Below are 13,113 nucleotides of genomic sequence, written 5' to 3'. Positions count from 1 at the left end.
TTTTAAAAGACTAAAAAACATAGTTTAGTTACTTGTGACTATCTAAACTTTTAAGATAATTTATATGAGCCTACTCTCCACATGGGACATTAAGCAATTACGCGTTAAACTTCAGGGGCCGGGAGTGCTGCAGCAGTAATACAATAATCAGCAATGCTTGGCCTACATGGGAAGGTCTCCCTGTGCACATCACCACATGTGCACGTGCCCTTGACCTTGGCTGACTGCTGTGGATGGATAATGATGGGAGGACCCTGTTGAAGGTATTCTCGCTCATGGAAGAAATAAGTAAATAAATGCGGGGAAAAAAGAAAAAAGAACTAAACTATTGGCCCAGTCATGGTAGCACACATTTGACACTATCACTCAGCAGACTGAGGCCACAGACTGAGGCCACAATTCCCAGCCCACCGTAAAAGGCCTGCACAATAACAGGTACCTATAGTTCCGGCTACTCAGACTAAGGTGGAAGGATCATGACCTCACAGCCAGTATGGGTACACTGTGAGATGCCGTCTGAGAGACAGGTGCATAAATATGGTCCTGGATGGTTGGGAGGGTGGAGCAGAGAGATTGTGCCAAGAAAAGACCCTGTCTGAAAAAATATAGAAATATGTCACACACACATACAAAAAAAGAGCTAAACTATGTTGTATACAGATCTAGACAGTTCACATGGATTATTTCACTTAATTCTTAAAATAACCCTATGAGTAGATATGATTATCCTCATGATTCTTTTTGCAGCTAAGAAAACTGAGGGTGAAAAAGTGGTCCTGAAATATATTGGGTTGTTGGGAAGGTCATGATGCATTTTTGCATAGAAAGATACATCATGCCTTTCCTGATGACCGAATACATGATGATCCTATTCTGGTGGTGTAATAAACTAACCATATTTAAAGTAAGTGTGTTCTCACTATACTTTTGAACATTTTTCTTACACATCATAAAAATATGTTCTTCCACGCTAGATAACCTCTAACACTTTCAGAGCACTGGATGCATCAGGCACCACCATAAGCCCTTCAAAGATAATGGCTCATCTATTTTTTTCCCACTTTATTTATTTATTTTCTTTTTTTTAAAAGATAATAAAAGAAATGTTTATTTCAGATACAAAATATAATAATACATCTAATTGAGATATAAAAACTATATGCCACACACAAAAAATAAATCAGTAGATTAGACACTTAAAATGTGGAAAGCAAAATAATATTAGAAGAATGTATATAGCAGTATCTTTATAATCTAAGCTAAGAGGGAATATTTTTTAAAGATAATGTTCAATGTATTTCTTATAATTTTGTATAATTTTGTTTGTGACTCTGTCATAATGGAAACAGTGTAATTTTAAATATTTTTGAGAAGATATTTACATGTCAACTACTCAAATTGTTGAAAACCAAATGTCCTGCACACTAGTCACACATAAACCTTCTCAGTTTAGCCCTGCCTACCAAGTATTCTATGAGATACCATCTGCTAGCAAAGATCAGTCTCTTTTTCTTCCTTCAAAGTCTCTCTCAAGATAACCCTCTGGTGTAGCTGTTCTTTGGCAATCTCTACTGACTACAATGTTGGGCTGGAAAAGCCCAGGTTATTTTATGTTATAAATTCTTTCATATATCTTCTCTAATCCTCTCTGCCAGGAAGAACTATTTATGGTGCCTGACCATCTTTCTAAGAGCTTCTGTTGGCTTACTTGAAATCCACCTTAGTTCCATAGCTTTCTTATTGATCTTCAGATATGACATACCAGGTGAAGCCCTCTCCAATAATGAGTATTCTCAATTTCTGATTCAATGCAACAAGCATTATTGAACTTATGCAAATAACACTTCTGCCACAAAATAAGAATACTCCCAAATATTTCCAATTCAAGAGGAGTCAGGCAGGAAGAAAAGTTTATATTTCCATTTTTAAAAGAAAAAAAAACAAGAAAAATATTTTAACAAATTGCTGAACCTATCAACAACTCAAAAGAAAGTAAAATATTTAAATTGGGAAAACAAAGCATAATTTAAAAAAAGAAATTAGTAACGTTTTACTCAAAAGTCATAAAATTCTATTTTGCTAGTTCAGTCTTATGTTCAAACTCTCTTCAGCTGAATATGCAGAGTTACTGTGGACCACTACTCTTTCCGTTTAAATCCTGGGAGTTAACATTCAACATTGTTATTGATATTTCTTGTCCCTAGCATTAAATTGGTTGCTTTCTTGGTTGCCTTTTGTTCTCTTATTTCTGTATGTGTCTTCTTGAACAATCCTTTCAGAACTTCTTGAAGAGTGGGTCTGCTACTGGCAAATTCTTTCAGGTCTTGTTTATCTGAGAATGTTTTTATCCTTTCTTTCCATATGAAGGATAATCTTGCTGGGTATAGTATTCTTGGTTGAAACTGTGTTTCACTTAACACTTTGAATATATGTTCCCATTCTATCCTTGCTTGCATTGTTTCTGGTGATAGATCAGAGGTTAGCCTGATTAGATAACCTTTATAAGTAACCTGATGTTTCTCTCTTGCCAATTTTAGTATCTTGACTTTGTCTGTGGAGTTTACCAGTCTGGCTAAGATGTGCCTTGGAGATCTTCTTAGGTTGATTCTATTAGGGGTCCTTCATGTTTCTTGGGTCTGGATATTTGAATGCCTCTCTAGATTTGGAAAGTTTTCTTCCAATATTTCATGAAATAGATTATCAATGTCCTTATTAGTTTTCTCACCTTCTGGGATACCAATTATCCAGATGTTTGGGCACTTAATGCTGTCTAGTATTTCTCGTATAGTATTCTCATTATTTTGGGTTATTTTCTCGGGGTTTTTTGGTTGTTTTTTCTAGATCAGAGGTTTTGCCTTCAACATCTAAGGTTTGATTTTCTGCATGGACTAACCTGTTTTTAATATTTTCAAGGGAGATTTTGAGTTCCTGAATGGCAGCCTTCCTTTCTAATAGCTCCACTTTATTCTTTTTTATGGTATGTATTTCCTCTTTCAGATCATGAAAGAACTTCAACACCTGGAACTTGTTGTCTCTTTTTTTCCTGCAACTTCTGGAGTTAATTATCTCTCAGCTCTTGCATCTCATTTAGTTTTGTCACTGTGAATATTCTGAATTCTCTATCAGACATTTCCATGAATTCTACTGTACTGTCTGTGGATGGTGAGAGATTAGCCTTTTCCCCTAGGGGAGAGATATTTTCTTAATTTCTCATGTTTCTTATGCTTCTGCTGTTGTTTCTAGTCATTCTGAAAGTCATCTGTCAACTTGCTTCTCACATAATGAGTCTTTATCTTTCAACTCTCAGTTATCTACCTACAGAACCATTTGTATTCTTTCTTATAGAGTATTGAAAAACAATGGTGATGGGGGACCAGCAGATGGCATAATGGTTATGTTGCTGGATTCTCAAGTACTCGACTAAAGTTTGAATCCAGGGTCCATGACTTAAAACTCATGCTGGGCACATGTGCATCGTGTGCCCAAAATCCTGAGAGAACAGAGAAGAAGGGATTGCAGCAGAGTCATCCTCCCTGGGGCGGGGGGGAGGGGTATTTCTCACTTTCTTTCTCTCTCATGAGTGCACATGCCCTATAGCAAAAACCTCTCTAAAAATTTTTTTACAAAAAGCAAAGCAAAAAAAAGCAATGGTGATGGAATATTTTTTAAGCCATAGAATATGAGTTGGGAGTGGATTAGAATTCTGAGTCACCACAGTTAATGCAGTACAGATTTAGAGGGGTCTTATTTCACATAGATCATTTTTTCACTTCCTTGTGAGTCCAGATACTGAAATGTTGAATAAACTTCATGGCCCATCTCCCACTCTGGTATCTAATAAGGTCATGACTAAAATTCCCCACTGTCATGGATGGGGAGTGCCAGAGAAGGCAAAACTAAACATGACTGTGGCTGAGAAGACAACAAGGCTAAAAATACACTCCTAAGGAATCAAGATCCCTGCCAATAACTTAATTGCCAAATCATTAATAATGACTCTTATCTTGCATGGGCTAGAGGAAAAAGTAAAAGTTTTCAATTTAGACAAGCCTGAGGTTTGGCCATGGCCCTGCATTTATTTGATGGGTGATCAAACAGAACAAGTGTTGCCTCCCAGAATCTCTGTTTTCTTATTTATAAAAGGAATATAAAAACTATTACTATTATGCCTGAGTGTATTACAAATGGAGTCAGGATTGCTTTAGTCTGACTCCCTCACCTCCTATCTTATCATGTTTGAAGGGCACAGGGTAAACAACTCATTTTATTAGTTTTACTGAGCTTGTGTACTTATTATTTATGACTTTGCTGTTTTATGCCATCAAATGTAATGCGCATGTGCATATTTGACATTGACAGTCTGGTTTTGGCAATGAGCTACTATTCTTTGCAGCTCCTTTAAGAGAAAAGGAGCACCTGGTCAGCTAGCTCTGCTCTTCTAGTTAGCTCTGTTTAGCTCAGCTTTGGTTAAGCTAACTCAGCCCTGATGGGCTTGGCTTGGCTCAGCTCAGCTCTGCATTCTGTAAGCTCTGAGAGGGAGAAAGCACTTCTGAGCATTCTCCATGCATATTACAATCTCCAAAAAGAAGGAAGTGCTTGTGAGTGCTGCTACAGCCTTTGCAAGTCCACTAAGTTTTTTGTTAGCTCTCCTTGAACTCAGCAATAAACAACAAGACATCAGTGTCTCACATTTTTTTTTCCCAATTCCCTGAATTTCTGTTCAACCCATGCTTTGGATGAGGAAAGAATCTCACAAAACACTAAGCAGCCAGAGTTTATTATCCTTAGTTGGTATTCACATTATTCAATAGGTTATGCCATTTTTCAGTGTGAACTACTGTGTTAAAACATTTCTTGATAAGATAAGCTATATTTCATTTATTCACTGGTATTTATATTAGTATATCTTTTTCTCAGTATATACTTAGATCTAGATTTTTATATTCTTACTGTTTGTATTTTTCTTACTAAAATACCACATTTAGTTGATTTGATTCTCTATGCTGTATCTCTCTGTCAGATTTAATATTTTGACCCTATTGACAGTACTACCCAACAATATCTTTTCTGGAAGATGTGAAGCATGTGAATATACTGGAAGAGAGAGGATACAAAAGAGGATAAAGTTTTTTTTGCAAGAAATTCTTCACAAATAGCCTATTTGTAATGAAAATGTTTAAGTGATTTTTTCTTCTCTAAATATTCACTATTGGGGATCAAGTGTGTGTGTGTATGCCTGCATGCACGCATGCATGTATGTGTGTTCTGGGAAAGCCTATTATCTTAAATCCTCTTTCCTGAATTACTTTATAAAAATTATAATTAATTATCAAACATTACAGAAGCAAACAACGATGAGGAGAAGAATCCACATAAAATGTTTTGTAAGAAGAAAAGTTCACTTAATTTAAAAAATAGGTTTGTACAAGTTTAACACTAAAGATTGAGTCTACAATTAGGTCATAACTGTTTTATTGTTGTTGTTTTGTTTAAGGAAAAGGAAATTGTCATGATTCTAACTTTCAGGATTCTATTTCTTCTGGAAAAAAATAATTTTTGATGTCAAAGATCCAGATGCTGAAAAATATCTATTTTATTGTTTCAGAGAAAAATGCTTCTCATGTAAAATCTAAATATAAATAATGACCCTAGTGAAAAACTACCACAAGCTCTTTTTAAGGGCTTTTGGAACTTCAGATACTTATGAGTTCTGAACAAAGACCAAAAAGGTCTGGAAGGAACACAGTAAGTTAAGGTACCAGCTACCTTAGGAAAGAGGCAGGAAAAAGAATAAGTTTAGAGATTATGGTTGAATTTTATTTGTAGTGAAGAAACTCCATTTCTTCTTTACTTATTTATTTATTTTAGAGGTTATTGCCTTAGGGTGCATGCAGTCACCTGAGAGAGAGAGAGGCAGTGAAAGAGAAAGTGAGAAATAATCCCTCAGGGAGGATGGCCATGCTGCAGTCTCTACTCTTCCATTCTTCTCCCCGGATCTTGGGCACACATACACACATGCCCAGCTTGAGTTTCAAGCCACCAGGTCTTGGGCTGAAACAGCAGTTAGCCATGTGGGAGTTTAACAACATAACCACTATGCCATATGCTGGACCCATATATTAATTTATTATAGTACCATTTTAAGTATGACTATAAGGTTTTTTTCCTTTTTTAATTAGACAACTCAAAACTTCAATTTTTACTATTCTTTGCTACTACTTTGTATTTTTATAAACCACTCAGATATAAAGTCAATAAAAGAAAAATAGTGTTCATGTCTGTGAATAAACATATTTTTAATATTAGCACACAAATAAATGTATAATTTGTACTACTCTTTCATTAAACTGTGAAAAACAGGTTTTGTATCTCTGCCATATTTTAACATGTAATTTCTTATGTATGTTCTAAATGATAAAATATACATAAAAAGACTTCAACTTTGGAAATACCTCTTAGCTGTAACATCGGTAAAAGGAAAATATGAGATAAAATAATTTAACAGAATTGGTAGCATCCCTTGATTTAGAAATGCTAATTTTTCTTAAAGTTTTGAATAGATTTCCTGGTATCACAAAACAACAGGCTATCACATTTAATACTGCAACAATATTCCAAAGGCAAATTTAGGGACATAGTGTTTTCCTTCATCACAGATGTAATTGGAAAAAATTAAAAAGGAATGAATCAAAAACAGATCATGCTTCCAGTAGAGCTATGTGAATACCAAGATGAGAAAACAACGCAGGCTTTGATAATGATCAAGTACCAATAAGACATCTGCAGATGACTCTGTATTCTAGAGCCTTGCTAGTGATTACACTGGCCCTGTAGTAAAAGCACTCTAAAGATGCTATTAATCTTCTGCTCTGGAGATTTTATTGAATGAGAACTTAGGTCTAACACTGATGGTTTTCAAAATTTAGAGATGGTTATGTCACTGGACTCCCACATGATTGATCATGATTCGAGTCCCAGACCCAGTGGCTTGAAACTCATGCCAGACATGTGTGCATGTGTGCCCAAAATCCCTAGAAGAGAATGGAGAAGAAGGGATTGTGGCATGTCCATCCCCCTGGGGAATAATTTCTTGGTTTCTGTCTCTCTGTCTTTCTGGTAAGTGTACATGCCCTATAGCAAAAATCTCTCTCTAAAAAAAATTACTTAATGATTGCCTTTTATATTTATTTATTTGTCCATTATTGTCCAATCTGAGGACGTTTAATAATTACATTAGAATATCATTAAAATAATCTGTATGCTATATTTAGGTTAAAATCATCTCTGGATCTAGGAGAAAATTATTATGCAATACAAGGGTAAAACAATTCTTAGGATGTAAAAATTTATAAGTGAATTCTGTACCATATTTTGTTGATCTTTGAAGGTATACACTAGTAGATGTATTAAATAGCTAATTATTAGATAATTATAATTTAATTATAACTATTCTCTAGGGCAGAACATTAAATAATATCTTTTCGTCGCATTAGTATAATGCAGTCAGGGGCCAACAGATGACGTGGTGGCTGAGGCGTTGGAATCCCAAATGGCCAACTACAGTTAGAATAACTGACCTGATGGCTTGCTTTCTCACTTTCTCTCGCTCTGTGTCTCTCTTTAGTGAGCACCTGTGCCCTATAACAAATTCAATAAAAGAAATAATAATAGTAAATAAAATTAAATAAATAATTCTTTAAAGATAAAAAAATAATAAAATTAAATACATCAAATGACAACTTACTCATACAGAAACTTTTTACTTTTTGTTTATATATATAGATTGCATGTACATTCCCATGTAGGAACGTTGAGACTATCATATATCATCCAAACTTACTCAAAAGGAAACTTTATAAATTTCCAGAATAATTAGTGTTTATCCCCTATAGAATTACAGTATACTTTGAAAAATATATATTAAGTTTTGAGCATTTTTAACCCAGTCTTGGTAGTGGAACCAAGAGTAACCAGTACTGTGTTGGAAGACACATGGCCAACACAGGTTTGAATTCTGAGTCAACCTTTACTATACCAGGCAGGTGCACACTCAAGATCCTGACTGGATGGAAAGCTGAAGAAAGGGGATTATGACATGTCCAGACTCAGTCCTGGGACCCGTGCACACATGTGCATACTTTCTCTCTAACATGCACATTCATGTACACAAGCATATGTGCATGTGCTCATGCTTTTGCATGAAATATTTAAATAAGATAAACTTTTTAAAAATGAACATTTCCTATAAATACTTTATTTTAAATTCTACTGGGGGCAAAGCAACAATTTTGGGGGGATTAGATAAAATCCTGGTAGCTATTAACAGAATTTACAGAAATCCTGGCTGTTTGATGGATGAGTGTTTGCCTACTCAGACCATCTGCATCATTGTTAAAAAACAAACTTGAAACAAATGGCATTTTGATTCCAAAAAACAGTGTCCAAATAAGCCAAATATTTCTGGAGAATGATACAACTAGCCCAAACATTAGTAAACCTCTTTAATAACATGAAAAAAAGTGTTCAAAGAAAGTACTTTTTATCTGAATGTAAGGAGAAAGGGAAAGTGTGGAAAGAAAGAACTATTAGAACAGAATGGGCTAGTTTCCATTTAACTAATTATAACTAATTTATCTTTACTTGCTATGCATACTAATTTCAAACAGTTCTTCATATTGAAATCAAAGCTTTCTCAACATTCTAATAACCATTCTCTATAAACTCATAAGTAATACAAGTAGTTCTTAATAGATATTTGTTGATTTGCTATAGATTAAAATAAAATTACTTGGGAAGACAAAATGATAAATAATGAACAGTGGTAAAATTATTTAAGAAAACCCACTACATGATAAGAAAAAAAAATCCATTTTTAGTATTCTGCCATTGGAATCTTAACGAACAAAGGGAAAAAATATATAGCTCTAAGCTTCTCTTTTGGCCTGTAGGTTTTCTTCAGCAAACACATTTATGATATGGAAAGCCTTTCTTTTGCTAATTTTACAGAGAACATATTTGAAAATCATGCTATCTGTGTATGAACATGTACTTATGTTCACCTCTCTTACCTGGTCTTTTATCACATAAAATCACGTAGGAATCACCTAGAGGTTATTTTTTTGTAGCTGTGTTCGCTAGGGTACATATCTACCTGATCCTGGAGAAGACATTCAGTCCCTAGCAAAACTCATCTGGACAAAGGAAAAAAAAAAAAGTCTCAAAAACAAAACTCAGAAGGAGAAAAATCCAGTTGTCCAAATTCTTGTTTTGTCTTGGACTTCAAAGGAATCTTATATGGCATAAGCTTTGTAGAATACAAAAGGAAGGGAAGGATTTGGCCAAGAGAACAGAAGGATAAGATCAAAGTACAAATTGTGAGAAAGCATGCAAAACACTCCACTGCACGTAGAGCTATTGGCTGTGCACTTTGAACAAAACCAAATCCACCAGACTTGTTCACTAAGTGAAGAAGCAATGATGGCATTTTAATTGTTTTAATGAAATAATTTAACTTATGGAAGCTTGAAGAAATTTTTTTTTCATCTAAAGCCTAAGTAAATAGACATATGTTTTTGAATACTGCATATTTTTCAGCATTAATTTTAATATAGGAGTTATTACTCATTTAATATTTTTTGCTTGAGGCAAAAAAGTAATACAGTGTTCGTTCAGGTTTTTTAAATAAGTAAATACTTACATATAAATGAGTATAGTGTACCTCAAGTATAGTATATCTAATACATTATGAACTGGGACCGACAGATGGTATAGCAGTTATGTCACTGAACTCCCACATGCCTGACTGAGGTTCAAGTCCCAGACCTGGTGGTTTGAAAATCATGCCAGGCACACGTGTGTGTGTTCCCAAGATCCTGAGAGGAGAATGGAGGAGAGGGGACTGCAGTGTGATCATCCCTCCTGAGGGGTGATTTCTCACTTTCCCTTCCATTCTGTCTGTCTGTCTCTCCCCCTCTGGAAAGTGCATGTGCCCTAAGGAAAAAAAAAAAAACTCTTAAAAAAATTATGTACATACTATTCCAGCAATACTACTGTCACTCAAAATATTTCATTTTTCAATACAGATTGAGGAGACAATCCTTGGAGTGGAAGAATATATTTGCAAACTATGCCTCAGATAAGGGATAACCAGGAAGCAGGTTGGGATTCTGTTCAAATAGTAGGTGCATGAACTTATCAGCAGCCCAAGACAGGACAAAAATCCTTAAAACTGAAAAACAAAGCCTAGAAGAAAATCAGCAATGTTTTAGTTAAAAGTCATAAAATTCTATTTCACCAGTTCGGTCTCATGTACTTTATCTTCCTTTGTGGTTCAATCTTCCCAATTAAATTCGGGTATATAATATTCAACTCCAGACTTGTCCCTACGATTAAGTTGGCCATTTAGTTTTTGAACTCTTATTTCTGTGTGACTGTATTTAATTTTCCTGGGATACTTTCCTGGAGACTTCTTAGAGATCTGGTCTGGTGTTGGTAAATTCTTTCAGTTTTTCTTTATCTGAGGATGTTCTTTTCTTCCCATGTAAAGAATAATCTTTCCGGGTACAGTATTCTTGTTGAAATTGCTTTTCCCTTAACACTGAATATATTTTCCCATTCTTTCCTCGTTCTCATGGTTTCCGATGAGAGATCTGCTGTTAGCCTGATGGGATATCCTTTGAAGGTAACTTGATCTTTTTCTCTTGCCAATCTTAGTATCTTGTCTTTGTCTGTGGTTTTGGTCAATCTGGCTATAATGTGTCTTGGAGATGTTCTTGGGTTGATTCTATTTGGGGTCCTTTGAATTTCTTGGGACTGGATCTTTGAATGCCTCTGTAGGTTTGAAAAGTTTTCATGCAGGATTTCATGGAATAGATTATCAATGCCCTTATGAATCTCTTCACCTTCTGGGATACCAATTATCTGGATGTTTGGATGTTTGGTGGTATCTGGTATTTCTCGTATATTATTCTCATTTTTCAGGGGCCATTTTCTCAGTCTTTGTACTGGATTTTTCTAGGCCAGCGATTCCATCTTCTACAACTGAGATTCAATTTTTCTGTATGATCTAGTCTGCTTTTAATACTTTCGAGGGAGGTTTTGACTTCCTGTATTATGCCCTTCATCTCTAACAGGTTCATTTGATTCTTTTTTATAGTGTGTATTTCCTCTTTTAGATCTTGCAAGAATTTCTTCACCTCCTGGAATTTGTCTGCTTTTTCCTCTTGCTTCTTCTGCAAGTTCATTGTCTCTCTTCTCTTCCATCTCTGTTAGCTCTGTCATTATGAATATTCTAAATTCTTTATTAGACATTTCTATGAAATTCATTGTACTGTCTGAGGTTAAAGAGGAGTTATTCTATTTCCTTGGAAAAGAGGTATTTTCTTGCTTTCTCATGTTTCCTGTGACCCTGTGGTGATTTCTAGTCATCTGATGGATGGCATGTTTCTTCCTAATTCTTGAAGTTCAATCTGAGCATTCAGAAGCATCCAGAAGGAGGTGATCTGCAATCTCTCTTCTGTTCCATTCTCACTCTTTGTGCATCAAATTCAGTGGGAATAGATGACTATGCTGACCCTAATGGTATTCAGATGTTTGAATTCTGTTCACTTGGACCTGACTAGACACTTAGTGCATAGAGACTGAGCAGCCAATGAATAAACATAAAGAAAAAAAAGAAAAGAATTAGAGAAGTGGAAAGAAGAAAAAATGAAAAAGAAAGAAAAAAGATAATAAAAAATTAGATTTTAATTATATAAAGCAAAAAAATTAAAACCACATGGCATGCTCAGCTGAAGTTCAGTATCCATCTGAGGATGGGCTTGACCTGGATTTGTGCTTTTCTAGAAATGATTCTGGAGGGGGAAGTCTCAGCAGAAAATCTTCATTTTCGGTCAAGAAAAGCAAGCAATATTTCACAGTTGAAGTTCAGGATCTCAGGATCAATTAAATAAATTTTTAAAAAACATATCGTACACTGTAAAGATGTACGGTGATTAGAGCCAACAGATAGCTTAGTGGTTATGTCACTGGACTACCACATGGCCAACCACGGTTCGAGTTCTATACCCGATGACTTGAAAATCATGTCAGGCAGGCTTATATGTGTACATGCCCAAGATCCTGGGAGGAGAAAGGAGAAATGACTTGAAAATTACACCAAGCACACATGTGTACATGGCCAGGATCCCAGAAGGAGAAGAGATTGCGGTGTGGCCATGCCCCCTAGGAGGGATTTCTCATGTTCCCTCTCACTGTCTTTGCCTCTCTCTGTCCAGGGAATACACATGCCCTAGGGCAAAAACTTCTTTAAAAAAAAAGTATGCACAGTGACTAAATGTAAAATAAAATTTGCTACAGGGTGTGTGCACTTGCAAGAGAAAAAGAGGGGGAAAATGAGAAAACATCCTCTGGAGAGGTTGGCCATGCCACAATTTGTCTCCATTCTCTTCTTGGGATTTTGGGTACACATTCACACATGCCAGCACATTTTTAAAGCTGTGGGGTCTGGGACTCAAATAGTATAGTCAGTCATGTGGGATCCAGCTATCTTAATCATTGCATCAACAGCTGGCCCTCAAAATATTTTTTTTAACAATTTATTTATTTCATTTTATTTATTATTATTTTTTTAAGTTTGCAGTAGGGTGCATTTAATCACCAGAGAGAGAGAGTGAGAGAAAGTAAGAAAGGCAGCCACCAGGTCTGATACTTGAACAATGGTCAGTCATGTGGGAGTTCAGCACCTCAATCACCATGCCACCTGCTGGCCTCACCCTCAAAATGTATTTTATTCACTTTATAATGAAATGTTGGATTCCTGAAGTATATTATTTCCGATGGTTTTAGTTTTACTTAAAAAAATTTTATTCTAGCTTCAAGTTAATATTTCTCATTTAAATAAGAAGTATGAAACTAATAAATATACAAATAAATGAAATAAAACTGTCCATATTGGTTTAGCATCTTAACCTTTTAATATGTATCTTACCACAGGGCCAGGAGGTTGCATGGCAGTTAAGATGCTGGACTCCCATGTGTCAACCAAGGTTTGAGTACTGGACCTGGCTGCTTGCTTTTTCACTTTCTCTCTCTCTTGGAATGTACATGCCGTAT

General features: G+C 35.4%; 1 long non-coding RNA gene across 1 annotated transcript in view; it reads right to left on the bottom strand.

The window, feature by feature from the left end:
* Positions 1 to 13,113, bottom strand: part of LOC114004710 (uncharacterized) — an 81,237-nt gene that overhangs the window by 63,764 nt on the left and 4,360 nt on the right. The gene's annotated exons all lie outside the window — the stretch shown is intronic.

The sequence above is a fragment of the Tupaia chinensis genome, unplaced genomic scaffold, assembly GCF_000334495.1.
Source record: "Tupaia chinensis unplaced genomic scaffold, TupChi_1.0 Scaffold139677_1, whole genome shotgun sequence".
Taxonomy (NCBI): Eukaryota; Metazoa; Chordata; class Mammalia; order Scandentia; family Tupaiidae; genus Tupaia; species Tupaia belangeri.
The sequence above is the reverse complement of the archived record's forward strand: the minus strand, read 5'-3'. Positions and strand labels throughout refer to the sequence as shown.